This window comes from Arvicanthis niloticus, chromosome 13, assembly GCF_011762505.2.
Source record: "Arvicanthis niloticus isolate mArvNil1 chromosome 13, mArvNil1.pat.X, whole genome shotgun sequence".
Classification (NCBI taxonomy): Eukaryota; Metazoa; Chordata; class Mammalia; order Rodentia; family Muridae; genus Arvicanthis; species Arvicanthis niloticus.
The window spans coordinates 36,326,793-36,354,289 of record NC_047670.1 but is presented as its reverse complement, the minus strand read 5'-3'; the positions used below and the strand labels follow the sequence as shown (position 1 = coordinate 36,354,289).

At 45.0% G+C, this 27,497-nt stretch overlaps 1 long non-coding RNA gene across 1 annotated transcript; it reads right to left on the bottom strand.

Moving 5' to 3' along the window:
* Window positions 1-7,970: 7,970 nt before the first annotated feature.
* LOC143434212 (uncharacterized) lies at window positions 7,971-18,463 on the bottom strand. The gene is made up of 3 exons (XR_013103551.1): window positions 18,326-18,463; window positions 9,848-10,000; window positions 7,971-8,090 (listed from the first exon to the last, which is right to left on the bottom strand). It is a non-coding gene; the product is annotated as an uncharacterized LOC143434212 (long non-coding RNA).
* Between the last annotated feature and the right edge of the window lie 9,034 nt (window positions 18,464-27,497).

Genomic DNA, 27,497 nt, shown 5'->3' with positions numbered 1-27,497 from the left:
ATAGTACAGGACTGAGACTCCTCTGAAGGAGGAAAGTTTGCCTAACCATAAGCAAAAGAAACAGAGAGTTAGCCAACTAGAGGATCAAGAGACTAGGGAACAGGCCAGGCATATGGGGACACACCTTTAATTCTAGCACTTGGGAAGCAGAGGCAGGCAGATCTCTATCAGTTCAAGCCAGCCTGGTCTACAAAGAGAGTTTCAGGACAGCCAGGGCTACATGGAGACACACTGTCTGGGAAAACTAGAGTGAGAAAGTGAGAGAGCAAGAGAGAGAGAGCGTGCAAGAGAGGGAGAGAGAATGAGAGAAGGGGGACAAGAGAAAGCAAGAGAGGAAGAGAGAAAGAGAGAACAAGCAAGAGAGAGAGAGAGAAGGAAGAGGAGGAAGAGGAGGAAGAAGAGCTCAGAGTTGACCCTGAGGAAAGAAAGAGAAACAGAGGCAGAATTCCAACGTCCTTGAGAGGCAGCCACAGAGATGGCTGGGTAGGGCCCTGGGGAATGTCATGAGCTGGGACAGTTGAACTTTGCTTAGCTGGCCTAGGGGACAGTACTTTTCCCACAGTGACCCAGTATCCACATATAAAGTGCACATACGTGGAAGGAAAGAAATGTAGGATACAGGTGAGGGTAGAGACTAGGGATCTGTGTGTGTTTGGTTTGCCATTGTTTTTAGTTAGCTTAGAAAGCAACGGGTTTCCTTAAGGCTTTCCCAGACATCCCACATTTTCACTACCCCACCTCCCACCCTCACTCGGGTGTTTAATACAGGGTTCATACCACATGTGTGCTGTCTGTGAAATTTTATCTGGCCCATAAGGGGCAGGATGGCCCCAATAATATCAGGGACTTAAAGACACATTCAGAAGTGACCTCAGGGTACCTTGTCTCTGTGCCTCTCTTTGTACTTGTGTCTCTTGTGTCTTGGAGTGAAGGGGTCCTTATGTCCTCCTGTCTGGGTATCTCTGGGTATAGGTCTCATGAATCTATATCCCTGCCTGTCCCTAATATTCATGATCATGACAATACACTTGTGGCAATCTTTCTTTATCTCCAGGTCCCGTCTGTGTTGCAGGTCTCAGGAAAGCCTAGCAGAGCATTGGCTTCGTTCTGCCCTCAGACAACCTTAGAACTAAAAAGAACCTAGAGAATAATTTGGCTCAAAATTCCTCTTTAAGAACAGAGAAAATATGATGAATATTATGGAAGAGAGGAAAGATTTCAATAAGGAAAAAGAATACAGGTCATTGAAAGATCTATATTAGTACTGTCCAACACCCTGGCCACCAGCCACATATTGTGACAGAGTCCTGGGAAGGTGACCTCTCCAGAAGAGGTGAGCTGTGAGTCCAGACTGGGGGTGAGGGTCACGTTGGGGGAGGGGAATATGCCAGCAACTGTCAGTTGAATTTATAGTATTTTGTCTATGTTCAGTTATTACCAAGATTAATTTTTTTAAGTTTTGAAAATATGACTACCACGCCTAGATTTATGAATATTCTTGCATATAGTATACACTCACCTGGAGGTCTGGGGGGGGGGGAAGAAACACCATTTTATCTCTGGGCCTCAACTTCCCAAGACATAAAATGGGTACAATAATGACTGGCTCTTGGGAATGCTGTAAGGATTAACTGAATATATGAATGTGCTTTGAAATACTAAAAAAGGTATTGAATGTGCTACTTGGTGGTAACAGGAGAGGAAGTGTGGTTGAGATGGTGGTGTTGGTGCTGGCATTGATAGTGGCAGCCAGGATATATCGGTGGTAGGGGTGACAGTGTTATTGGGGATGGCATTGGTGGTGTGGTGAGTGGCACTGATGGAGGTAGTGGTGACAGGGTTGGCGGTGATAGCAGTGATAGGATTGATGATGGCTGTGGGGCAGATGTGGATGGTGGTGTTTTGATGGTGAGTGTGGTCCTTGTGACAGTGATTAACAGTGGTAGGCAAGGCAGTGAAAGTATTGTTGATGGTGGCTGTAGTCCTGGAGGATATAGCAAGAAGTGGTAGCTGAGGTCTCAGTGACTCAGACCCTGGGCAAAAGGGAGAAACAGAAACCATGAAGACTTTCTAACAATCTGATGTTCTAGGAAACACTCATAGGGGCCATCCCTGACCGTGGGCACAGCAGACAGACACCACCTACCATGATTTTAGTGCTGGATTAGAACTGACCGCTGTTCCCAGCCCTGTAGACCCACGTGAAGCTGTTCCAAAGCCCAAGTCGCCTTTTTCTCTCTGTGTGTCCAGACCACTCCCCCATGACATACCCACAGGCCCCTAATCATCTCCAAACTCTGCCAACACCTGAGGCTGTTTCTTCCTAGGTAGCAGGAAGTCTGTTGCCCAGAGGCAGCCGTCCTTACCCAGACCACAGCACTTCAGACAGGACTTCCCAACTCTGCTTTTGCTCTGCTCCTTGCCAGAGACCCAGGGGTTCCCAGGGCTCCAGAAAGTAGAAAAGGGCCCCAAAATTGTCCTGAAGGGACCAGCTCCCTCCTGGGACCATCCCCCAGAGCAATCACTGTTGCAATGGTGGTCTCGTAACCGTCATTTACAAACCCGGTTAGGCAAGCTGTTTTTGCGTGATGGAGCTATCTTGAGTAAACAGCATCCTATGTCCCCTGCCGGTCACTTGCTCAAGATATTGCTGGACATTGCATTACAGCCACTGACACACAGAGTTTTGAAAATGAAAACAGGCTTTCTGACTTATGATCAGATAGTGTTTTACTCATTCACGATTGCACCAAGCTTTCCCAAGGCCCCAGGCCACAGAACAAGTATTGCCACAGTGCAGATAGAAGATGCTGGGCATAGTTAGAATCTCAGTTCCTCCAAGCCCTGGGAAGATGAGGCTTCCAAAAGCAAAGGGGTCAGATGGGGTTTACATTGCCTTGGCCTCAGTAGCCAAATGTGGCCCCCCCTGGGAGTTTCCAGCCTCTTAGATTGACCTGGGACACAGATCTGACTCCCCAGGGACTGGGAGATTGCATATCCCTCTTCTGGCTACCTTTCTGGCTGATATAGACTCTGAGTATAAAGGAAGGGAAAACTTAAATCTTTTTTATTATGTGTATATATGTACATGTACGTGTGCGTGTGCATGTGCGTGTGCATGTGTGTGTTTAATGCATGGTCTCTCACTGAACCTGGAGCTTACCAACTCTGTTAGACTGGCTAGTCAGTGGACCCAAGTGATCCTTCTGTCCCAAACTCCCTGACCCTAGATTTATATGATGTCGCACCTGCCTTCCTGTTTGTTTACCCTGGTTTCTCAGTCCTCATGATTGTACTGAAAGCACTTTGCCTACTGAGCTGTCTTTCAAGCCCAGCATGGATAAATTCCTGGCATCTATTCCCTTGTAACAAACCTGCACCGTGCTGGCTGAACTGACAAAGATCCACTCATTTCTCACAGTTCTTCTCATCGTCAAATCAGCTCTCCTGCGGCTCGTGTTTCAGCTTGAAAACACATCAGCTTGTTTGCTGGCTGGTCAGTTGGAACAGAAGACCAGGACGGTCTCACTCGTGAGCTTGGTGGGTAGTGCCTGGCTGTTGCTGGAGCTTCTTGGTCTTCCTTATAGCCTCTCAGCCTCCATAGTGTTCTCGGAAAACTGGTCCAAACAGTAAAGATGAGAGAACCGTGAAGGATTATGAGTCAAGATTCAGGAAGCGAGAACAGACTCTGGCTCCTGATAGGAGTTGCTGAGAAATCTGTTTTTCAAGCTATTGCAAGGCATGAGAATGGCAATGACTCCATGGAAATCTCCCCACCGTTAGAAAATACATTAGCTCTATGTTCCAAAGCAAAAGTCTAGATTCACCGGATGATAAAAGACTTTGCTGACTTGCGGACCTGTATACAGAGGTGGTCTTACAGGCTTCCATGGAGTTTTGTTTGTATCCACTGTGGTGTTTGGCTGAATTTTTAAGACATTTTGGGTGAGACTCTGTAAACTACTTTCCTAAGCACACACACAGAACCTTGGTTCCATCTCCAGCAAGATGGAGATGGAAGCAAGAGAAAGTCATGTGGTCAGGATACTCTTCTTGTTGCTGTGAACAAATACCTGACAAGAAGTGGCTTATTTTGGTTTACAGTTTAAGGGGATGTGGTCTATTATGACAGGGAAGATACAGGGGTAAGCAGCTGCGTGGCGGCAGGAACATGGGGTGTCGAGTTCAGTGGACTAGTCAGCATAGAGGGTCTGGGGCCAGAAGTGGGGCTAGGCCATGATACTGAAGGTCCACCGCTCACCTCACTTCCTCCAGCTAACCATTACCTCCAAAAGGTTCCACCACCTCCCCAAACAGTGCTATCTGCAGGGAGCCACGAGTTCAAATACATGCACTTACGGAGAATGTTGTGTATTCAAACCGTAACACTTGGAAAGTATTTTCAAATCTCCAGTCCCTGGCCTCACCCGGGGCCTGTTAGGTAATGGTGAGGTGAGGCAGACAGGAGTGACCTGGGAATCTGCACTTCCAATGGCTCTCTCTGGTGATTATGATTCACAGCCAGGGTTAAGGCCTGCAGGCTTAGCAGACAAGACTTAGGGGAAAGAGCAGTAGTCTGGGATATGGAACAAAATAGAGCAGACATGAACTTGTCTTTAGGGAAAGTCTCCTCCACCCAATCACGGAGCTTCACACTAGGGTCTAGAAGTCAAGAAGGTATAGGCTCCCCACCACGTTATTGGCAGTGCTCTGTGTGCCGAGCGGTATTCGATTGAGTTTGCAGCAGAATGCATTTACCCTTCAGAGCCCCATGAAGTGAAGGCTGTCATAAGGCCCATTTTATAGGTAGGCAAAGTAAGTTTGAGAGGTTCACTGTTTGTCCAAAGTCACCTAGCCAATAAAGACAGAATTGGAATTCAATCCCAGGCTACCTAACTTTAGAGGCTATGTCCTTACCAATTAGACCAGGTGCCTCAACTGCTTGTTCAGAGGTCACCCTCCTGAGGGCCACCACTCATCCCAGGCCATAAGCAACCTGCCCAGAAAAGTGCCAGGCAGCATTCTCTGGCTCACTGGTGAGTCCTAAGCCAATGTCTCTCAACTCAGGTGTTTATGTTTCAAAGCACTTGGGCAGATACTTTTAGACAGGGATGCTCTAGCCTCTAAAGATTGTATGTATTTCTTTGGGTAGGGTCCAATCACAGAAGTATTCTAAAGACTTCCAGATAATCCTAGTATATACCACCCCGAGTTCAGAAAGACAATATGACATGTTTGCCCTTGTATGTGGGATCTAGTGGGGTGGGGGGTGAAGTTCCTAGAGATGGACAGAAATACACACATACACACACACACACACACACACACACACACACTGTTGGCAAAGAGAATGGTAGCCCCAGCATCAATCGAGGGCACCTATGACCATCATATCCCATAAACTTCCCAAAACAAAACAAAACAAAAGCTAAAGCCTCAAGGAAACTTCTGAACCAGGCTTGGCAGCACATGCCAGCACTTTGAAGGCGAAGGTAGAAAGATTAAGAATTCAGGGTCGCTGGGCAGTTGTGGCGCACACCTTTAATCCCAGCACTTGGGAGGCAGAGGCAGGTGGATTTCTGAGTTTGAGGCCAACCTGGTCTACAGAGTGAGTTCCAGGACTACACAGAGAAACCCTGTCTCTAAAAAGCAAAAAAAAAAAAAAAAAAGAAAAAGAAAAAGAAAGAAAAAGAAAGAAAGAAAGAAAAGAAAAAAAGAATTCAGGGTCATCTTCAACTACTTAGCAAATTTGTGATCAACCTGGGTTACATAAGATTCCCATCTCAGAAGGAGGAAGAGGAAGAGAAGGGAGAGGAAGAGGAGGAGGAGGAGGAGGAACTTTAGATCCTTAGAGATACTCTGTCCCTCAACACTGCCAAGACACTAGCCATATTAGACAACCAGATGATGATCCCAATGGTGTGGCTCAGGACCTCCAGTTGAGTCAGGATGGGGTGAGCCTTCCCACCAGTGACTCTTACACCATGCTACCAGGTTGATTCCAGTGTGTCCTGCATTGGAGTTGCTGATCTGCCCTAGAATCTCAGTCCTTAGATTATGAAAATAAAGCTTGTCAAGGAGAAGTAACTTGCTCCAAGGCCAGTCAGCGTGCTTGTTCCTGAGGTAAAGCTATAGTCTAAAGCTCCTGGCTAGTGCTGTTCTTATCCTAGATTCCAGTGCCTTGAAAATTTATTTGAAATGTTACCTGATTGGTCTGTGTCTGCCATGGTGTGCAGTTTCACTCACACAGCAGATGAGACTAGAACCCAAGGGAGAGTGACTTGGCCAGGCCACAGAGCAGCAGAAGCTTACAGGACCTCAGACTCCTAACTGAAGGTCAGGGACTCAGTGTCACTCCTGCCTCAGTCCCTTTCCCAGCACCGTACCTGAACAGCACCACCCAGGGAAGTTATAAAGAAAAACAATTAGAGAATGCAGCAGAATCTGGTATGGATGTAGGGAAGAGGACTCTTATACAGAGCTGATAAGTGGGGATACATCAGACTTCCTCACAAAACCACCATATGACCCAGCTGCACCACCCTTGGTGAAAACCGGGAACACTCCCAAGCCAACATATCGCAGACATGTTCTCAACCCCCGTGTTCATCATGGCACCAGTCACGATGACCAAGTTATAGAAGCAGCCCATCAACAGAGGAATAGATACAGGAGTAAAAACATACTGTGTGTGCACAATGGATTAGCCAAGGAAAAAATAAGATTGAGCATTTTTTTTTAAATGGATAGAACTGAAGGTCATCATGTTAAGTGTGGCAATGCCCAAATCAGAAAGATGAGTGTGGCATACGTGCTCTCGTATACAGGATCTGGGAGATAGTCGTGGGGAAACAACACAAAAGTTGGTATTTCAGGCAAGAGGAAGAGAAGAAGAGAGGGGAAACCTGATCTAAGAACATTACTTGAGGGTTACAATGAAAACAATGATTTTTTAAAACAATTAATATACAGCAATATACATGTTAAAAGACTAGGGGTCAATCTGGCTCATGGTACTAGATACTGAAAAGCCCAGAGCACAGAATGTCATAGTAAAGCAGAAGGGGTTACATCAGCAGTTCTCAACCTGTGGGTCATGATAGTGACATTACAATTATCTAAGAGTAGCAAAACTACAGTTCCGAAGTAGCGACAAAGTACTTTTACAGTTGGGGGGGGGGGGTCACCAAAACATAAGGAACTGTATCAAAGGGTCACAGCATTAGGAAGGTTGAAAACCACTGCACCTCATAGTGAGACAGATCAAGTGCTCTAGACACCTCATTCTTATAACAAAGCAACTTCTACAGTGAATAGTAGTGAATAGTAGTCAGGTCTGGAACTGCCCTCATGACCCAGTCACCACCCAAAGGTACTAACTCTCAACCACCATCCACATAGGACTTTAGAGAGTAGCTTTCAACACTTGAAATTCAAAGGGCTCTCATACACCACAGCACCCACTAATACCAATGGCTACCTATATGTTTGCCAGGTTCCAGCATGTGGGCCTTTTCAGAGCTTTCACAGGAGGAGTAAACAAGCTGGACGGTGATCTCAGGGTTGATAGGTACGTAGAACACGGAAAATTTCACCCCAAAAGAACCCCTGCTGTACTGAACACCTTAGGACTTTCTGTTTACACAGTGTCACTCTTGGTGTTTCCAGCACTATGTCAATGGTGCCTCCATTTTACCAATGGACACACTAACACTCAGAGAACCTTAAGACTAAAGAAGAGCCCAAAACCAAAACCAGTGTTTGGACAGGATCCAGTACTCATTCCACCTGGATGCCTGGACCCTTGGCCCCACCTGCTTGGATGAAACTCTCCATTTAACTGCTAGCCAGCAGAGCTTACAGACAGGTTCTGTGTTTGAGCAAGCCACAAGCCAGTAGACCACATATGGACTCTTGTTGCATACTCTGTAAAGACAATACCCCCCAATGTGGTAGATTTTGAAGACATACCTTATGTCTGACTTTGCAGATATCCTAAGATAGAAGGTAACTTCTCTCCGCCTTCTTTCTTCCTGTCTGAACATCTGAGCCAGGTGGAGATTAAAATCCTGTTATCCAGCTGTGGTAGCCTGCACAAAAAAAATTGAACCAGTAAACATTCCAGCATAGAGGGAGAAGGCACTCACCAGTCCCAATCTCTTGCTGAGGAGCTATTAGCAATTTGATGGCTTTTGGGGAAGGGAGAGTCATTAGTCTTTAAGGATGTGACCTCAGGTGAAGATGGCCTCATGACCATAAGTATATGAGAAACACAAACTGGACTAGACTCGGTAGGTTATAAAATATAAAAAGATAAAAATGGGAGAAAGAAGACAGTTGAAAGATGGATCTAGGAGGAGTTAGAGACAGGAGTGGGAAATATTATCAAAATATATTGTGGGCATGCAGGCTATTCTTTAAGAATAAAAATTTTCTGTCTCCCTAGCCATCCACACATCCTGACATGCCAGACACAGAGAGCTGAGCCACAAATAGACACTCACTAAAATTCAGTCAGTCAATTCAGTACCCACGAAGCCTTAGTAGCACAGCACAGCTATGATCTAACTTTAGAGATTAGGAAACAAAATACAGAAGTTAACTCAGGATCAAAGGAGTAGCAAGAGGCAGATCGGGAATTTGAACCAAAGCCACGGGGCTACAAAACCTTTTGGTTGGTTGGTTGGCTAGTTGGCTGTTGGGTTGTTTTTTTAATGTGTGTGTGTCTATATACTTGGGTTCGCACATACCACATGTTTACATGTCCACTGAGGCCAGAAGATATCATCAGATCCCCTGGAACTAGTAATAGATGGTTGTCAGCCACCATATAGGTAGCAGGAACCAAAGCTGAATTCTCTACAAGAGCAACAAGTGATCTCAACCAATGAGCCGTCTCTCCAACCCCTGGGTTCTCGTTTCTGACCACTGTGGTTTCCCAAACAATGCCTACGTGGATTTCTGTTGCCAAGCCCATCAGTCTGGAACTATTCCAAACATGATACAAAGAGACATCTCACACACCAATGGCTTTGCAATCCACATAAAGACCATGTGAATGGAAACCCTTTTCTGGAATAGAAATTGCAATATTCATGAGTCTACACAGACACCCGCTACAGGACCTTTCCGGAAGGCTGTGGGAGATGTCTGGCAGACTCTCCAGAAAAACCTGGCCTCAGTGATGTGTATTCTTCTGATCTCACCACTTCTGAGGATAGAATAACTGTCTTGAGTGTCTGTGTGCCAGACCCCAGTTTCTAGGCTACAATACCAGGTGCCTCAACAAGTAGCCACTGGGAGCTCCATGCCTGGTGCTGCAGCCCCCTGGCTCCCTTGTATGGCATTCGTCTCTCACACTGACTGATGAGAGCAAAGTATACATGGTCATTCCAACACTGCAGGGTTTGGCAGTGCATTACGAACTAGAGAGAACCTGAGGCTTAGGAAAGACGCTCATGGTCTGTGCCTCTTGCCACTGTGCTCAAAAACCGTAAGAACTTAGGCCAGTGAGATCGCTTAGCACAATAAAGACACTTCGAGCCAAGCCTGACAACCTTACTTAGTTCATTCAGTTCCCAAGATTCACACAGTGGAAGAAGAAAACTGACTCCCTCCAGTTGTCCTTTGACCTTAATGTGTGTTTTGTGCCACAATGCACATGTGCAGACACCAATAAACAAATATAATTTTTAAATCTATTTTTTTCAATGGCAGAACTTGCATCTGCCTGTCCATCATATCATTGGATTCCTTCCAAGGCTCTTTAAGGGAGATTCAGCAGGAATTCCAGAAAACAAAGATGCAGGTCATGTGATGAGTGGGCCAGCCAGACCAGGCCTCTTACCTTCAGAGAGGATGTGCTTCCGCCTCCAGCTTCCACCCTTTGTCCTGGTCTTTTGCCTGACATCCCTGCATCTTGGTTCCAGGAAGGGAAGGACAGACACATCTCTACTTTCTGAAGCTCATTCAGTGAGGACTCCTGGGGTCACCAGGGCATCTATTTTATGCAAATAGAAAAGGCCAAGACTTAGCCAGTGGCTACGCTAAAGGCTAAGAGCGAGGATGTCAGGAAGCCAGTTCTACCCTGCTAGGTGGATGATGGGACCTGCTGCCACAGCAGGGACGCTTGGGGTTGTATTCTGAGCGAGCCAGGGTTCCAGAGCATCAAGCAGGATGTCCCCAAGGTGGGTGCTATCAAGGCACCAGGCATTGTTCCAAGGGCTGTGGTCTTGAACCTGGGCTGAGGGCTGCAAGCACTCTGATCGTTGTCCCAGGAAGAGATGGGATCTAAGGAGCACTGCTTACCAAAATTCATCAGATGCTTGGCTGTTCTCTGGGATCCCACCATAGCCCCCAAGATCCTGGGCCCTGCCCCCTTCACTCTTTCCCAATCCTCATTTTGCAATCAGTTAGCCTGACCCAGTAAACATCTGCAGCCTGAGGAAAGCCCATCATATTCACCCTTTCCCATGTGTTTCAAAAAAAAAAAAAAAGAGCCTAGGGCAGTGGGCAAGGGGTCTAGACATCACATGAGTTCTGGCCACAGCCTGAGCCCATCACCCTGACTCAGCTTCCAGACCAGTCACCAACCTAGCTGAGGAAAAGACACTCACTGGGGAATAAGCTAGAAAATGCTTTGCTGTCCAAAGTTTATAGGTGGAGAGAGGCAGGTGGAAGGAGAAGCTGTGGGTCAGAGTTCAGGGAAATATTTCTAACCGGCTTCATCTTCTCAGTTCACTGTGCAACCTAACATGCGTCATGAAACGTCTCTGAATGAGTTTTCAAATTCCTATTCTCTGACCCTAGTCTCCTGAGTGCTGGGATTCTGGGTACAGCCCACCACAATCAGAGGAAAAAGTCCTTGTGCTGAAGGCTCGGTCCTCAGCCTATGGCAGTATTGGGAACTAGTACAACCCTTAGTAGGAGAAAGTTAGGTCATTGGAACTGTGTCCCTGAGAGAAATATTGACCTATCTCTCTGCCATAAAGTAAACCGAGATGGTGTATCACACTGTCCATTAGATAAACAGCTATAGTACATCACGCTGTCCCATCACGATGCTCTTCTGCCCACATGAGGTAATTATAAACTGAGACCTCTGAAACTGGGTCTCTGAGACTATCCTCCCTTCCCTTTAAGTTGATTCTTTCAACTGTTTTGTCACAGTAACAGAAAACTGACTAATCCATGTATCAGCCCACTCTTGTTTGGCTGTGAGAATAAAGACTATTTCTAAAATGTCTTGATGCTGATCTAGTTCCTGTCTGTCATAGGGAACTTTACAATATATATTTCATTACCTCTCTCTCTAAAACATCACTGAAGTGGATGGGTTTCAGTTTTGTTGTTGGTTTAAGCATCAGTTTTATTACAAAAGTAAAGGATGTTGTCTGTAAAATCCTGACCAAGCAGTGAATACAGTGCACAGCAGGAGAGGGGGAAAGCATGATTGACCTGAGTTCAACAATGGAAGCAGTAGGAGGGATGGCGTCCACAGGAAGCTTCACACATGCCTCCTGCCTTGATCCCTTCTGTCCGGCACCATACTAACATCTCCCTCGCTGGGAAGCTAAAAATGGAACAGGAGGATTTCTGCAGGCTCTTCAGAGAAGCCATGGTCTTCATGCTATAGCCTCTCACAGCCAGCGGCATCACGTAACTCATGGAATAGGGACATTCCAATGACAGTCCACTAGACAAGGACCAAGCATCTAATGTCCTAGTCCTACTTCCATGAAACCTGAGTGGGCGAGTGTCATAATCTGGCAGCTTCTGATGATGTCACCGTTTATGGCAGTCTGTGCCATTCATGAAGAAGTGGGGTTCCAGCAGCTACGTTTTCAGAGCTTGGTCCTGGCATCTGTTTGGCTGCTGATGAGGGCTTTCCTGCTGTATCACAACACGCCCAAGGGTGTTGTCTAGTAAGATGGAACAAACAGGCTCTTGGAGATGAATTTTAAGCAGTTTATTCTACCAGAAAGAGAGGTATAAGAGGCAGGCAGATTTATGAGTTAGAGGCCAGCCTGGTCTACAGAGTGAGTTCCAGGACAGCCAGGACTACACAGAGAAACCCTGTCTTGAAAAAACAAAACACGGGGAGGGGGGCTGGGGGTAGGTGGGTAAACACCTTCATAGAAGCAGGAGGAGGGGGGATGGGATAAGGGGTTCCTGGGTGGTGGGGGAAATATGGTAAGGGGATAAAATTTGAAATGTAAATATTATATCCAATAAAAGAGGGGAAAAAATAGAAAAGCGGTTAGAACCAACATTCTTAATAAAACACCAGCCCTTTTTAAAAAAAAAAAAAACTATCTTGATACTAAAAGTTGTTTTGAGAATTGTATATTGCAGAATGATCAGCCTTGGTGTATCTACTCAACAAGCAAGCTGGGCAGACCTGCTCAAACCTCTGAGGTCCGGGAATTCCATCTGGAGGCAGCGAAGACACAGCATCAGAGGATTGTCAATTTGCTCTCCCCCCCACTCCTCTTCTAATATCTCAACACCCATAATCAGCTTGAAGAAGCTAATGATGAGTCAGCGCCCCTATTCCCTGGGCTTGGGGACTAAGGTGGTAAATGTTGGGCTGTCTCTCTAGGGAAAAGTAGTGGTTTTGTCGGAATAGAGAGGATTAGCTAGGGTTTATTGCATAGCCATAACCTATTAGTAGAAATCTGTATAATTAATATCAAGATGAAGATATAAATTCTTAAATGGCACCAATTTACTTTGTTTACAAATTTTAAGGTTTTCATTGGCATGAGCTTCTTAGTGATATAAGAGTGAGATGAATATTGTTACTCTCATAGGCATTGTACCAGTATAACACATTTAAGAATACAAAGCTTAGACCCAGTCCTTCTTTAACTTTTTTTAACTGATTTTAGATGGTCAGCCTGTGAGTTAAGGGACTATAGCAAATTCATGACTTGGAGTTTATTATAAGGGTGTTCTCTATGTTTTATTTAGAAATAGCTGAGTGGAGTTAACAGGCAACAGTCCAGATTACCTTACATGGATAGCTGGTTTTCAAAACATCAGAAATCCTTAGAATTGACATGACAAATATTTCAGTATTAATGTTCATTTTCATTAGAGACCTGTCTGCTCCGGACAGCTTCCTATATTGAATTCTAAGAAGAAATTGAGCATCCTTGGAGTTACTCCAGTTGTGGTGAGACAGCCACTAGGCAAGAATTGCCACTTTCCTTCTACAGACAAATTACTGTCCAGAAAAGGACACACTTGCAGAATAGTCGACTGATTATATCTGCCTAGAAAGAGTAATCAGCCCTTAATAATTCTGCAGCACTAAGGTCTGTCAGATGATCCTGGGCCAGAAGGCAGAAGAACAGATGCTCCAACGTTTTGAAGTAGAGCGAGTGTCCAGGTGTTCAGAGGTCTCTATAAATTGGCTAAGGTTTAGAAACTATGCTTTGTGCTTCCCACAATTATAGTTAACTCAGTCATTCTGGATTTCTGATGGGATTGAAAACATATAGCTATTGACCTTAAGAGAAAAGATTTGAGTGGATGGTCGTCAGCTGACATTCATCCTAAAGCCAGGTTCAGAACTAAATGTTTTAGTTAGAATAGATGACAGAGGAGCTGGTTAGTCAACAAAAGGATGGACTGGGTATTGGGACTATCCTGTACCTCACTGGTACAAATTGGCATAATTATGCTCTAATTGTATTTTGAGAGAAAAGTTTCATTTTAACAGGAAGGGTGATGTGTAGGAGGAGCTAAGGTAGGAGGAGTACTGAGAGGAAGAAAAGGAGTAAGAAGAGGAGAAGAAGAAGGAGAGGAGAAGCTAGGTGATGAAAGAGAGAAAGAGGTGGGAGACAGGGAGGCAGATATTCATGTATCTCCACCAGTCAAAGATAGTTGTTATATCTAGGTTGGTCAGTGGGTTACACCTCTGATTGAACAATTACAAACTTATAAAGCCTATGATTAACATTATTTTTAAAAAATGTATAAATGCAAAAAGGAAAAGGGGGCATGGGATAGGGGTTTCCTAAGGGGCGGGGGGGGGGGGGAATGGGGATAGGGGATACCATCTGAAGTGTAAATAAAATATCTAATAAAAAAAAAAAAGAAAAAGAAAAAACAAAACACAAAAAGAGAGGGGGGTGGTATATTATATGTTTCTGTGTAGATGGGTACATTCATGCGTGCAGTTGTGAATGTAGGCCAGAGGTCAACATCTGATAGCTTCCTCAATCACTCCCCATCTTATCTTTTGAGGCAGAACTGAACCCAAAGCTCGCCACTTCAGCGAGACTGGCTGGTTGGTATCTCAGGATCCTCCCAGTGCTGCGGTTCCAGACATCCACTGTACCTGGTTTTTAAGTGATGGCTGGAGATCCGAACTCAGCTCCTCACACTTACACAACAGGCACTTTAGAGACTGAACCACCCACCACCACCCCCCACACACACACACACAACCCAATAGTAAACTTTATAACATTTCCACCCCCAATAATCCATTAATCCCTTAATCCTCACATGAATTAATCTGTTAAACCATTAATCCATGAATGAATGAGTTCATTCACCAAAGCAGAGCCTTACCACCCAATCTTCTTATACACACACCACCTCTCAGTACCGATGCAATTAGAGCCAAATTTCCAACACATACACATGGGAGGGGCACCCCACATTCAAACCCTAGCAGTGTCCTCAGGACAGGTCCTGAATCTTTCATGTCCTGTGGCATTCACTCATCCTGACCCCTCTTCTCAGAGACTTTGGTGCATTCACATATCATTAGACTGCCAAAGCTGAGGTCCCGGTAAGGAGGTTTACTTCACATCAGCACCTGAAAATCGGGGTGTGCACTGGTACCACCTCATAGGGACAATGGAAAGTTGAAAGAGTCAATGTGAGAATCCTGACAGTGACTTCACTCCAAATTACCTGATGAGTTTGTGAATCATCTCAGTGTCTTGGCCCCAACCTAGATTCTGACTTTCATTGATGTTGGGTGGGGCCTGACCAATACATATATATATATATGTATATATATGGTTTGAATATTCAACCAGGACTGAAAAGCACTGAGCCCGCTGTAAAGCACAGTTGCGTTCACACAGTAAGCACTCACTGAAAGTCAGTCGCTGCTCTTGGCATGCTGCTAGTTGGGCAGCAGCCAGCCCTCCAAAGTTGACTACAAACCAACTATGGATCAAGAATATGAAAAAAAAATAGTAGGACATAGAGAGATCAGTCATTTACGTGTTTGCTGTGCAAGCCCAAGGACCTGCGTTTGATCCCCAGGTCCCACAGTTCAAATCTTAACAAAGGTGGCAGTGTGCCTCAGCAGTGGGGAGGCAGAGAGAGAAGGATGCCTGGGGCTCACAGGCCAGCTGAGTTCCAGACCAGTCAGTGATCCTGTCTTCATCCACCAAAAATATGGATAGATTCTGATTAACAATACCCAAGGTTTGACCTCTGGCCTCCACATCTATATACATACATACATACACACACACACACACACACACACACACACACACACAAATATATATATATATATATATATATATATATATATATATATATATAGAGAGAGAGAGAGAGAGAGAGAGAGAGAGAGAGAGAGAGAGAGAGAAAACCAGAGACAGAGAGAGCACACAGCTCATTATAAGACTCTCCTGAATGTGTACAGCTGTTTTAGTTACCTAAACAATGATTTAATTACAGTTGGTGTCTGTCTCTCTGGATGTTTTCTATCCTTGACTTCCACAGCATACCTTTTTGGCCCCTTCTGCTCTAGTTGACTCTGATGCTGTGGCCCAAAACCAACTTAGAGGAGAGGGTTTATGTCATCTTGCAACTCAAGTCATAGCCCATCACTGTCTCTAAGCAGAACTGTTTCTGAATCCCCCTGTATTAGTTCTAGAGCAGTGGTTCTCCATGCTCAAGACCCCTTCAGGGGTTAGACAACCCTTTCACGGGGGATCACACATCAGATATCCTGCCTATCCAATATTTACATTATGATTCATAACAGTAGCAAAATTACAGTTATGAAGAAGCCACAAAATAATTTTATGGTTGGGGGGGTATCACTATGACATGAAGAACTATATTAAAGAATTATATCATTAAAAAGACTGCTACTCTAGATGAACAGAACTGATAGAAAATAGTGGCTCACAGGCTGTGGCCCAGCTAGTCCAACAATGTCTGTCTACCAACAGAAAGTCTGAGAATCCAGTACTTGGCTAGTCCACAAGGGTGGATGTGTCCGCTGGTCTTCAGTATATATCAGAATCCAGGAAAAAAAAAAAAAATAGGCTCTAATGTCAATGAAAGGATAAACATCCCAGTAAGAGCTAGGGCAAGCAGGTAAAGAGAAAAATGTCTTCCATAGCCTTTACATAGGCTGCCACTAGAAGGTGTAGTCCAGATTTAAGGTGAGTCTTTCTACCTCAAATGATCCAAGTACCTCAAACTCTCTCACAGGCATACCTAGAAACTTTCATTTTTAGTTAATTCCGGATGTAGCAGAATTGACAACCATGAATAGATATCACATCACCTGTCCTAGTTACTATTCTTTGATGTGAAGAGACACCATGACCAAGGCAACTCCTCATACAAAACAAAACCTTTAACTGGGGGCTTGTTTCATGGTCCAAACGGTTAGTCTGTTGCTATCGTGGTGGGAGCATGGCAGCTTACATGGACCTGGTATAGTAGCTAAGACCTACATTTTGATCCAACACAGAGAGAAAGAAAGAGCCTGGACCTGGCACTGACTCTTGTAACCTCAAAGCCCTCCTACAGTGACATACTTCCTCCAAAAAGGCCATACCTCCTAATCCTTCTAATCCTTTCAAAGATTTCTGCTCCCTGATGACTAAATATTCAAATATATGTGCCTATGGGGGCCATTCTTACTCAGACCACTGCATCCCCCAATGCTAAGGTGTAGGATTTTTTTTTTTTTTTTTTTGCATTCAGGTTTAAATATTGCTGCAATTAGAACAGGAAAATAGGGCAGATTGTTTCTACTAATTTGTAGTTGCTTTGATGTCTGGACATGCACAAGACGGTGAGTTGGAGCCTCAGCGTAAACAAATGAGTGAATTCGTAAATATAGTCACAGTGCCATCTACAATCAATACTGGTCCCTACCAAATGTATCAGACTCTCAAAAAGAAATGAATAAAGGTTGTTACTAAATCAGTGTGGCATCTTAAAACTGACCAGAATGGACCAGGATGAGCTGTCGCAGTGAGGAGGTAATGCAGGCAAGGAAGAGAGGCAGGGAGGAATAGAGTCTTGCTGAGTGTCCACTGTCAACCCAATGCTTGAAGCTTCACATTTTGTCTCAACAGCCTGAGAGGGAGAAGCATTTCCAGGAGAGCTGTTTTCCAGTTGTGTCATAAAGGAACAACACTGGGTCCCATAGGGTAGTTTTCATGTCCCCAGAAAGCAGAAGGCTCTACTGCTCAAAAGGAGGGGGAAACAGTCAGGGTTATCTTGCTTCACACACTGCTCACCCAAATCTCCATCCCCTCAGAAAGGCACCAAAGAAAATGACAACTTGATATACATAACACAGCATTCTATTCAAACTTGTAGGGGAAAAAGAAAGACAAAGGGGGAAAGAAAAAAAGAAATCTAAATATGTAGACTAAAATCACAGTTCTTAAAATCAAAGATTTTCATTTAAAAAAAAAAAAGTAAATGATAGCTGGGTGGGGTGTCACATGCATTTAATCCCAGCACTCAAGAGGCAGAGGCAGGTGGATCTCTGTGAGTTCAAGGCCAGCCTAGTCTACAAAGCAAGTTCCAGAACAGCCAAGGCTGTTACACAGTGAAACTTTGTCTTGAGAAAAAAAAAAAGAAAGAAAGAAAGAAAGAAAGAAAGAAAGAAAGAAAGAAAGAAAGACAAATTTAAAAGAAAGAGCCAGGCATGGTCATGTGTGACTATACTACCAACATTTTGGAGGCTGAGGCAGAAGAATCAAGAGATCAAAGCCAACCTCAGCTACCTAACAAATTCAAAGCCAGCCTGATCTACATAAGATTCTGCCTTTAAAAAAAAAAAAAAAGTAAGAAAGGAAGGAAGGGAGGGAGAGAGAGAGGGAGAGAGAGGGAGAGAGGGAGAGAGGGAGAGAGGGAGAGAGGGAGAGAGGGAGAGAGGGAGAGAGGGAGAGAGGGAGAGAGGGAGAGAGGGAGAGAGGGAGAGAGGGAGAGAGGGAGAGAGGGAGAGAGGGAGAGAGGGAGGGAGGGAGAGAGGGAGAGAGAAACAAACATAATAGGGCTGGGGGCAGGGGCCAATGTTTAAAGCACTTACCACACAAACATGGACCAAAATTTGGATCCTCAGAACCCACATTGGATGGACATGATCCAATGTGTGTGTGTCCTCCAATCTGTGTTATTCCAGCCTTGTCAGAGACATGGGATTTGCACAGCAAGTTGTCTGGCAAAGTAGCTCATATTTTTGAACTCTGAATTTGATTGAGAAATGCTACCTCAGTGAACAAGTTAGAACATTGGTGGAGGATGATTCCAAACATCAACCTCTGGCCTCCACGTGCAAAACATGCTCATTTGTGTGTACAAGTGCATATGCACATGTGTGTGCACGAACACACACACACACACACACACACACACACACACACACACACACGATAAGAGAAATAAAGCAAAGTAGATACATAAGCAAGAGAACTCCTGGCTTTTTAGAAGACTGGCCTTGGGGCTCCTCTACCAGCTCATATAAAGCTCCTGACAAAGTTACCAGGACTTGCTTTTGAGCAAGGTTCATGAAATCACCAAGTCTGATTTAAGTAGAAACTTTGAGCTTAGAGAACTTATGATTAGGACAGAGCCATGGGAATTAGCCGGTCAATTCCGCTAACTCACTGTTACTGATTCACTGTAATGTGAGTTGGCAGGTTTGTGAATTGCAATCACCTTCAGTGTTCCTTTCTTTTTAAGCCCAAATAAGATGGTATGCTAAGAGATAACTAGAAAGACCAATAGATGATAGATAGATAGATAGATAGATAGATAGATAGATAGATAGATAGATAGAAAGACAGACAGAGAGACAGAATTCACTAATCCTGATAGAAATTCAAAGTTATGACCACTTCCAGACTTAGGAAACAGAGAGCTTAAATCTCTCTTCTTTGCAGAACTAAACACAAGCAAGACCAAGGCAAGATCCCTCATGAGATCATACTGGAATCAAACAAGTAGCAAAGACCTATGACCTATGAAAATTCTTTTTTCTTTTGTGCTCTCCCAGGGGATGTCCTGTCCCTCCTGATCTGGGAGGTCCACCCTGTGACATGATTGTACCAGAAAGCTATTCTACCATCATCCATCCTGGACAGGCCAGGTCTCGTGGAGTAGCTGAGGAGGAAGAACCACATCTAAAACTGGCCCTGGGCCCTCGGTTTTCCAAGACCATAAGACAACAGTGAGCACGTTGAGGGAATGGATTCTGTGGTGCCTTCTAGCCAGGGCTCCCAGGCACCTATCATACATCTATCTCCTGATGTTGCAACCTCCATAATTGCCACATTCGCATCCAGGCCACCTGAGGCTGGCTGTCTCAACTTCGGCCTGGGCACCTGTCGCAATAAGCATCTAAATGATTATCCACCTCCCTCCCACTGAAGTAGAGAAAAACAGGGTCCCAATCAGTCTAGTGCCCTGCTTCCTGGAGCTGGGCTCTGTCTCCTGGACAAGTTTTTCTAGAAACCGGACCTCTATGGCTAAAAATTCGCCATTTGACATAGCCACCCAGGGGATTCTGGACCTTGTTTCAGACCCCAAAGACTCTGAGGGGAGGGATTGGGGGCGAGGAGGAAGGATTCAATTCTCCATAAGGGTTACTGAACTGTTTTAAGGAAAGTCTTTGATATTCAATGTCCTACCAGCTGTGGGAGAGAAAAGACAAAGGGTGTGGACAGGGGAGGATTGTGCTGGCTGACAGAACACCTACCATGATTCACACTCATTAGCAAGAATGCTGTAGTCAGAATACTGTGTGGCCCACAGCCTTGGAGCCTGGTAATATACAGGATTAAGTCTCTTTCTGAATTATCTAGAAGCTTCTGCCTGAGATAGTCTGGCCCTGAGCCTAGCATCCCTCAAGTTCTGCTGGCCTTTCAGTAATGATGCCAGATGGTGGTGTTTTCCTGCAGTCATAGAGGCCAAGAATGGAAGTCTGCCACCACTTCAGAGCCAGCCTGGACTACAAAGTAAGACTTCCCTGTCTCAAAAAAATTAAAAAAATAGATGCTAGTCATAAAGCCCCCATTCGGTGCAATCTGCACCAGGGGCGGGAGAAGGACTGTCACAGGCAATGGGGAACTTCACAGACACTGGGGGGAAAAAAAAAAAAAAACAGAAAAAGATCCCAGCCAGGGCTCTGAGTGGAGGAGGAGGCAGAGTGGTCTCAGAGACCAGCAGGGACCAGTGAAGAAATGAGACTCTGCCTCTCCAACCCCCTAGAACATTCCTTTTCAGAATTTTCCATTTCCTAAGACATGAGGCTGCATTGCTCAACCGTTGTGCTATTTCTCACGGGTGCTCCGGGCCCATTCCCAGAGATGATATCAGACTAGGGCCATGGATTACCACATGAATTCAGTCAGCAATGGTTGGCTGGGTACCCTCTCTCTGGATTCCTTTCCCACTCTGCCCATCTTCCCCCTTGGTGTTTCCTCTCTTAAAGCAATGGACACTCAAATGGTTGTCCACCTGTGGCATATTCCATCCTACCACACAGCAAGAGAATGGCTCTGGGTTCAAATCCAGACTCTACCATTTAATGGCTCTGTATGTTGTAAGTCTAAGTTTTCTGATCTATAAAATGGGAAGAAACCTAGTACCAGAGTCAATGGTTCACCAGGAAAATTAAATACATGGAATAAATACAGAGTTACTAAAAGAACTGGCACCTGGTCAACATGCCACAAATAAGTGACAAATCACAACAGATCCTTAATCCCTCCTCTGCTCATCTCCCTCAGCATCAACACCTGCTCCAGGAGCTGCCCAGGAAAGATGTACTAAGAGATTGCTATCTCTTAGACTGAAGGTCTGATCCAGCATAGCCCAAGGGTGACACGCTGGCTTCTGAGACCTATTTCCTGGGTGGTTGGCTCCAGAGAATCACTTGACCTCAGTTTCAGCACCTATAAAAAACAGATTAAAATCATTCCCAACTGGAAGGATCCCTGTGCAGATAAACTGGCGCCGTGGAAGGCTCAGGAGAGAGCACAGGAGTGGAGCAAGGTCAACACTGATGCTGCCCCTGTCTATAAGGGACCTTGTTCTATGAGGACTTGGTGTGTGGAACAGGAACTACAGAAAGCAAAGAAAAAGATCCAAACAAGTGCCCTTCTCTCTTCCTCTCATCCCAAATAAGGGGAAAAAAATATTTTCATGAAGCTTGCAGTGGAAATGAAAGCCTTGGTATAAAGAGGACTGACGTCTTTGTTCGGCTGTGTGCCACCTGGGTGGTCTGTGATGGATCCCTACACATCTTTAGGCCACAGAAGCTGGTCAAACTTTCTATCAGTTACATTACTCACATAATTAGTCTCCCTGGCCTTCCTTTCCCTTCATGAAAGGAGAAAACTTAAAGTGGGCAGCAAGCTGCTAAGCCTTGGTCCTGACAGGTGTGTCTCACCACTGGGATGGATGTTAAAGATACAGTGCTAAGTGGAGCTTTCTGTGGTTTCCAGATTCTGGCAGGAGGCAGAGGCCACACAAAGGATTACAGGGAAAGGAGTTGCCGTGTCCGAGCAAGACAGACAGACAGACCTCCACAGAGCTGGTCTCTTCCCAGATTGATAGATCTCCACATTGCAAGGGCAACTGATATCAAAGCTGTTTCACAGACTCACAAAGTAAAGTCAGACTGTTCCATGCATGCAGGACCATGCAGCTAGCTACACTCATGCAGGACCATGCAGCTAGATATATTAATGCAGGGCCATGCAGCTAGCTACACTCATGCAGGACCATACAGGACCATGCAGGACCATGCAGCTAGTAAGCTTCCTTGAGGAAGAATGAGTCCCCAAGAGGGAGCACAGTAGTTAGCGGAAGAGGGGATCCTAGAAGGGATGATATCTATGGGCTGAAGCAGGGAGTCTGTGCTCTCTTCTATCAGAAAAACAATGCAACACCCAAAGACTTATAACCTACCAACACACAATTTGTGCTGTTCTGAAGGTTGGAAGTGCACAATCAAGGCGCTAACAGGGTATCTGCTATCTGTCCCATGAGTGGTGCCTTCTGCTTAGTCTTTCCATGATAGGAAACTCTCTTTATAAGGGACTCACCCCATCCACAATGGTCCCTCCATACGGACGTAATATCTTCCTGCAATGGTCCCACCTCCTAATTCCATCCCTTTGGGAGTCTGAGTTCAACAGGTGAACTTGGGAGAGAAATCAACACTCGGGCCCAGCTGCAGTAAAGAGAGTCCTCATCCACCAACACCCAGTCAGAAGCAAAAGCTCTGAAAATCAGAAACACACACACATACACACACACACACACACACACACACACACACACACACAAAACCTGAAGATCCATTTGTTCCTCACATGTAGAACAAGGTACCATAACCCCAGGGATAGCCTTGAACCTTAGTGATGCCTAGGAAGACCAAGGCCCTCCACCACACCATCATTTCAGTACGTTGGAGTTTTTTTTAAATCCTTGTGACAATGCCCGTCAAATGAGAAAGAACAATTAAAGTGATCTAATTCTACAGTTCTGGAGTTTTATGGCTCAAGTGTAGGCCATACTAGTCAGAAGAATATGGATGAGCCCACCTGTCCCTGGAATCCTCCACACCGTTGGTTCAGATCCAAAAGACCCAAGCAGCTAAAACTTCTTACTGCTCCACCACCTGCCCCCACTACTGTGTGGCCACACCCCTACATGAAAGGATATCTACTACTGAGGTGCAAGACACACAGCAAGAAAAAATGGATAGATGAACTCAGGCAGAGACAACACTGGCCACCAGAACCCCAGATAGACACCCCCCACAAAGACCTCCTTCTCTTCTCAGTGTGCCCTACACGCCATCCCCATGTTCCACCCCCCAACACGGGCAGAGACCACCTGTTTGACCAAAGACCAAGCTGGCCACCAGAAGTCCAGCCCCAACTGACAGAGACTCCCTGCTGGACCAGATGTCACACCAACCACCAGAAATCTAGGGCACGAAGACAAGAAGACCAAAGAGGAGACAGAAACCAAGAAACAAAGCAACCATCCAACAAGGACAAAGCCAGGAATTAGCACCTAGACCTATAATCACTCCAAACCTGGATGTCTAGATGCCAGTGTAAGAACACAATCAACAACTGCCAGGGCTATATGATGCCACCAGAAAGAACACAGCTAGCCTACCACATCAGACCCTGAACACTCCAACACAGCTGAAGCACAAGAAAAGGACCTTAACACCAACTTTATGAAGTTGATAGAGATTCTTAAAGAGGAAATAAATACACCCCTTAAAGTAAGGCAGGAAACAAACAAACAGTAAAGAAAATTGTACTAGCTGGTTTCATGTGTCAGCTTGCAACAAGCTAGAGTCATCAGACAGAATAAAGATTCAGGTGAAGAAATATCTCCATGAGAACCAGCTGTAAGGCATTTTTTTCAATTAGTGATCAACTAGGGAGAGCCCAGCCCTTTGTGAGTGTTCCCAACCCTGGGCTGGTGGTCCTGAGTTCTATAAGAAAACAGACTGAGCAAGGCATGTGAAGCAAGCTAGTAAGCAGCACCCTCCATGGCCTCCAGGATCCTGTCCTGTTTGAGTTCCTGCCCTGACTTCCTTCAATAACAAATAGCAATATATAAATGTAAGCAAGCTGGAGTAGCCAGCTTGTTCTAATATTGAACAAAATAGTCTTCAAACCAAAATTAACCAAAAGGAAGGGGAAGGACATTTCATACTCATCAAAGGATAAATCCATCAAGATGACATTTCAGTTCTTAACATCTATGCCCCCAAATGCAAGGGCATCTAGTAAAAGAAACATTACTAAAGCTTATGCCACACATCGAACTTCACACATAAAACTGGATACACTAAATTTGATAGAAAAGAAAGTGGGCAATAGCCTTGAACACCTTGGCACAGGAGATAACTTCCTGATTAGAACTCCAATAGCACAGGCACCAAGATCAACAACTAATAAATGGGACTTTATGAAACAGAAAAGATTCTGTACAGCAAAAGACACCATCATTTGGACAAAATGCCAGCCTACAAGATGGGAAAATATTTTTTTATCAACTGCATATACAATAGAGGGTTAATATCCAGTATAAAGAACTCAAAAAACTAGATATCAAGAAAACAAATAATATAATTTAAAGGGGGTATAGTTCTAAACAGATCAACAGAGGAATCTCAAATGGCCAAGAAACACTTTTAAAACAAGTTCAACATCCTTAGCCACATAGGAAATGCAAATCAAAACGACTCTGAGATTCTACTTTACACCTATCAAAATGGCTAAGATCAAAAACACAAGTGACAGCTCGTGCAGGTGAAACTATGGAGCAAAGGGAACAGTCCTCCACTGCTGGTTGGAAAGCAGACTTGTATAGTGACCTTGGAAATCAATATGGCAGCCTCTCAAAAAATTGGGAATTGAACTATCTCAAGACCCAGCTACACCACTCCTGGTATATATCCAAAGGATGCTCCATCATACAATTAAGACACTTGCTCAACTAAATTCATAGCAGTTTTATTGATAATAGTCAGAAACTGGAAACAACCTAAATGTCCCTCTACTGAAGAATGGATGAAAAAAAATATGGTGCACTTACACAATGGAATACTACTCAGCTGTTTCTAGGACAAAGGCATCAAGAAATCTGCAGGCAAATGGTTGAAACTAGAAAAAAAAAAAGTCATCCTGAGTGAAAGACACATATGGTATGTACTCACTTCTAAGTAGATGTTAACTATAATGTAAAAAATAACCATGCTACAACCCACAGACCCAGACAGGCTAAGTAATAAGAATGCAATGGAAAATGCAAGGATCTCCTGGGAAAGGGAAATGAATAGATTTCATGGCTGGACTGGGTGCAGGTGGGAATGGGAACAGGAGGGATCAGGTTGTAGGGATGAAAGGGAGACAGTACTGGGAGAGATGACTGGAATTGGGGGACATTTGAAGGGCAATGTAGAAACCTAATGCAATACAAACTCCCTGGAGTCTATGAGGGTGACCCCAGTAATGGGGAACACGGAACCTGAACCAGCCATTTTCTGTGGCCAGACAAGGCTTCCAGTGGAGGGGCTGAGACCAATCCAGCCACAGAACCTTCCGCCTACAATTGTTCTTCCTGCAAGATGTGCCAGAGTACAAAGGTGCAGAACTTATGGGAGTGGCCAACCAGCGACTGCTCCGAATTGAGACCCACACCACAAAAGGGAGGCCATGGCTGATACTGTCTGGAGGGTCATGAACCAGAGGCTGGATATCCAAGGGACCTAGAAGAGAGTCAAACATGACTAGAAAAAAAAAAGTCAATGAAATAACTCTTAATGATATTCTGCTATCCTCATAAACCAGAGCCCAGCATAATTATTATCAGAGAGGCTTTATCAAGCAACTAATTGGAGCAGATGCAGAGACCCACAGACAAATATTAGGCAAAACTTGGGAAATCCTGAAGAAGAGGGGAAGCAAAGATTGCAGGAGCCAGAGGGGTCGAGGACACCACACGAACACAGCCCACAGAATCAATTAAGCAGAGCTTACAGAGGCTCATGGAGACTGAACTAACAGTCAGGGAGCCTGCATGGTTCTGACCTAGGCCCTGTGCATATATGTACTGGTTGTGTAGCTTGGAGTTCTTTGTGGGACACCTAACAGTGGGAGCAGAGGCTATCTCTGACTCTTTGCCTGATTTTGGGGCCGTTTTCCTCCTACTGGGTTGCCTTGTCCAACCTTGACATGAGGGTTTGTGTCTTATTGGGATTTGTTATGCTGTGTTTTGTTGATATCCCTGAGAGGCCTGCTCTTTCCTGAAGGGAAACAGAGGGGGAGTAAATCTGGGGGACAGGGGAAGTGGGAGAGGAAGGGGAAACTGGTAAGAATGGAATATACATGAAGGAGTCTAAAAAAGTTTTGTGAGCACGAGAAAAAACCACCAAATGTCTTCAGAAAGGAAACAAAAACAAGTAAAAACCAGAAGACTCCACTCAAGCTGGTAAATGAAGAGAACTGAGAAGTTTAGGGACAGATTCTCCCTGTATATCCAGCATTCAGATAGCTCAGGTCTGCCTCGAACCTCTGTGTAGTTCAGGGTGACCTTGAGCTTCTGATATCTCTGCCTCTGCCTTTGCCTCTGGAGTGCTGGGATTACACGCATGTATCACCATGCCTGATGTACACAGTGTTGGGAATGGAACTTGGGACTTCCTGCATGCTAAGAATGTGCTCTACCAATTTAGCCACCTCTCCAACCCCAGTTCAGTGTCTTTTCCTAGGCAAAGACAGGAAGTTTAGAGGAGAGAGCAGGAGAATGTAGCACACAAGACCTGTGGGCTTGGTGCCACCACATCTTAAACTTTAAACAATCTGTTAAGCCCTCTCCTATGCTTGGCCAAGAGAAAACTATTTCTATTGGTGACTTAGGCTCTGGAAAGGCCAATCCATCCCCTCCCACATGGGGCCCACTTTAATAACCAAAGCTCGCGCAGCTTCCTGTAAACAGGCCCAGCCAGGAATTTACTCCTTCCTTCTGTCTTCCCCTACAGTTCCAGCTAAGCAGGCTGCTCCAGACCAGAGCACGTCCCAGCTTACCGGGAAGGGACAACAGTGGTTCGCAGACTTCCCATGGCTTTTTCGGTGTCCTGTTGGCCCTGAATCTCCCTGGAACCCACCCAAGATGTATTTCAGGGTTGACATTGCGTGACATTCTATGGCTGCTCACACCCAAGTCAGCAACTGCTGACCCAGGCTAATTCGAGACAGTGTGCGTGTGTGCTGAGCCTAACGGCCGTGCAACAGCCTTCCCAGTAGGGCCCTGGCCAGAAAAGGGCACAAAAGGTAACGTGGGCTAGACTAACTAGATTTAAGAGCTACCTGTCGGCCTCTGGTTTTTAAAGAAAAAGAAACTCAATACCATGAGAAAGATTGCCCTTAGGTGCCAGAAGGCCAGGACCTAAAGGCTGGCTATAATACTTACTAACAGTAATCAACAGAGATCTAATCCTCCCCCATAGGCCTTGTTCCCTGGCAGATATGAATGAGATAGCAAAGGCTTAAACAAGATGACACTTTAGTGGCCGGTGGAGCAAATCTTCCACTAATGCTGGCCCTTCTGAACCTAGCCCTCTGATGGTTAGGGTTGATCATTAGCTTCACAACATCTAGTAACAGAAGAACTAAGACACCTCCAGGTGCCCCTTTGAGAAGTTTTCTAGAATGGTTAGTTAT